This window comes from Coptis chinensis, chromosome 6, assembly GCF_015680905.1.
Source record: "Coptis chinensis isolate HL-2020 chromosome 6, ASM1568090v1, whole genome shotgun sequence".
In the NCBI taxonomy this organism is placed as follows: Eukaryota; Viridiplantae; Streptophyta; class Magnoliopsida; order Ranunculales; family Ranunculaceae; genus Coptis; species Coptis chinensis.
Window position 1 is genome coordinate 48,946,510 of NC_141461.1, and position 3,456 is coordinate 48,949,965.

Below are 3,456 nucleotides of genomic sequence, written 5' to 3' on the forward strand. Positions count from 1 at the left end.
GAGCAGCGAAGTTTCAGTGTTCTATTAGGAGTTGGTCTCTCTTCCTTATCTATTTAGGAGACCGACCTAACCTCTATAAATAGGACTGTGAGTCCATAGAGGGATGCACTTCAATAGAAACCCATCTCAAAGAAACAAAACTCGCACTTGTCCTATTCTTCTTCTCTTCTTCCTGTAGCCGCCAGAGAGAGTTATATTGCTGTTATAGAGAGTAGTTTGTTCTAGTGCAAAGTCAAACTATTGTACACCATTAAATCTTGTGAGGAAGATGCCACTACTCCTTTTCGCAACACTGGAAGGGGCAAAATCTTTCCTGAAGGACAGTCTAATACGCGCCTTGGTGGTTCCCTGTTACTATTATCCTTGTCTACTGTTCCTTTTGTTCTACTCTAGTTGCTGTTTACATACATTCTAACAAAATGCGCAGGGGATTGGTTTATGCAATCACAAGGCCTACACTTTGAAGTGATTTTACAAGTGGTTTGCTGCTTTGCTTACAATGCTCAAGCGCTTGGAGAATCATATCTCAATATAACTATTTTCTTTCAAATACTTGGACTGCACACTCCGTGACGTATATTAAACGTTGTAACAAAGTTGTCTAATGGAATATGTTTAGAACCACAAGTGAGAATGCAAAAAATCGAAAACAGCCTTTATCACAAAGAAATCAAGAAGCTAAAGAACTCATGTTTGTTCCCATTCACATCCAAAATGAAACAAACCAAGGCAATCTGAAAAGAAGACAACAGTACACTCCGCGTTTCAAGGATGGTGTTCAAGGACAATCTGAAAAGAAGACAACAGGAAATCACTAAATCAAGGATAGTGTTCAATAACATTTGGATCACTCAAACCAGAAACACAATCATAGCCAAATGCTCTCATCACTGTATAGCTAGTACCACTTCAAACATCCAAAACTCTTTCAATCTTGCAAGATACTGTTCAAGGTCAACTAGCATATACTTGAAAGAAACTTTCTTGTTTTCTCTCAATTTTTCTCAACCACACTGTACAAAATTACTGTTATGAATAGGACAATGCGGAAACAACGTTACCCATAACAAATAGATCAATCCTACACAAAGATCGATCCTTCTTACTAGACAAGACTTCAACACCCTCCAAAGTAATCCCAACACTTCTCAATATCAAATAAACAAGTATTTAAAGTAAAACAATTAATGTAAAAGAAGAACAAACCACAAGACGAGATATATCGTGGTTCGGCAATTTGCCTACTTCCACACTACGAGTTCCAAGCTTTACTAAATGGCCGGAATAACAGATTACAAGTCTCTCAATTCACTCACAAAGAATGAACACTCAACTCACAAAGAATTGCTCACTTATAATCTCTCTCTTTCTTGGTTTTGGTTAGGTTAGGTTTCTACAGAAAAAACCTATATTTATACTGTTTCAGAAAAAACTTCTGAAATAGTCTTTTCATGCTGAAATACGGTATAGCGCAGGTCGCGCCCTCGACAAGTCAAAGTCGAGCGCGGGTCGCGCCTAATCGCTTGGAGTTCGACCAAGGCATGAGCGCAGGGCGCGCCCTTGTCAAGGCAAAAGTGAGGGCGGGGCGCGCCTTACACGTGAAAGAGAAAAAGCACTTTTTTCTCTACATTCTCCACCTCGTTGAGGTTTTAACACATAAAACCGAGCCGAACACATCCAGCAAAAACACATCTAGTAGGAACACATCCAACAAGGAAGACTCGCAGTCAACTACCCCGAAGGGCCATGCCCACAAAGGGCTCTTTCAAACATGTAGGATTTGGAGCAAGTCCAAACAATGTTGAAACTTAACTCCGGTGACAACCTTTGTCAACATATCAGCAGGATTGTCATGGGTGTCCACTTTCTCAAGTGCTACATCACCATCCTCAACGACATCCTATATTAAGTGATAACGGACATCAATATGCTTGGTCCAAGCATGATGAACCTGATTCTTCGCCAAATGAATATCACTCTGACTATCACAAAACAAAGCAATACTGTTATGCTCAATACCCATATCATCTAGAAGACCTCAAAGCCATAGTGTCTCTTTAACTGCGTCTGCCACTACCATATACTCTGCCTCAGTAGTAGATAGAGCAACTGTAGCCTGTAGCATAGACCTCCAACTAACTGGTGCACCATTCATCATAAACATATAACCAGTAGTCGATCGTCGTCTATCTAGATCACCTGTATAATCTGAGTCCACATACCCACTGACATAACAAGTGCCTCCACCATAAACGAATCCCACATCCAAGGTACCCTTCAAGTACCTCAGTACCCATTTCACTGCCTCCCAATGCTGCTTACCGGGATTTGCCATATACCTGCTTACAACACTAACTGCCTGTGAAATGTTTGGGCGTGTGCATACCATAGCATACATCAAACTGCCCACGACACTTGCAAAAGGAACATTAGCCATATGCTTTTGTTCTTCCACTGAACTAGGAGAGAACTTAGCTGAAAGCCTAAAATGCCCAGCTAAAGGTGTAGAAACCGACTTTGCATTCTCCATACCAAATCGAGAAATTACTTTTTGAAGGTATTTCTTCTGAGATACAACTATCCGTCGCTTCTTCCTATCTCTGTCAATCTCCATGCCCAGTATCTTCTTGGCTCCACCTAAGTCTTTCACCTCAAACTTAGAGCTAAATTAAGATTTCAACTTGTCTATCTCCACCATACTTTTGAAGTAATAAGCATGTCATCCACATAAAGTAGGAGATAGATGAAGTCATTACCACGAAGTCGAAGAAAGTAAACACAACAGTCATACTTACTTCGGGTGTACTCATGTTGTATCATGAATGTGTCAAAGTGCTTGTACCATTGCCTGGGCGATTGTTTTAACCCATACAGTGACCGATTCAATTTACATACATGATCTTCTTTCTAAGCAACAACACCCTTCAGGTTGTCTCATGTAGATCTCTTTCTCCAAGTCCCCATGCAAGAAAGCAGTTTTAACATCAAGTTGCTCTAACTCCAAGTCAAAGTGAGCAACTAAACTCAATAACACACGAATGAAAGTATGTTTGACTACTGGGGAAATACCTCATTGTAGTCGACTCATTGTAGTCGACTCATTCCTTCTGTGAAAAACCCCTTGCTATTACTCTTGCCTTGTACCCAATACTGTCGGACTCAGGAAGGATCCCTTTCTTTCTGAACACTCATTTACTACCGATAGTCCTTTTGCCCTTTGGCAATAAAACTAGGTACCATGTGTGATTTTTATCAAGAGACTCCATCTTTTCTTGCATAACAACCAACTAATCTCTATAATGAACATCTCTAACGGCTTCCTTGAAGCTATCTGGCTCATCATCTTCGATATTCAATGCATATGCCACTAAATCCACCTGACCATAGTGTTTCATCGGCTTCTCATGCCCATACTTGTGCACTTCTTTAACTTGTCTCTTTGGCCTAGGGTTAGCC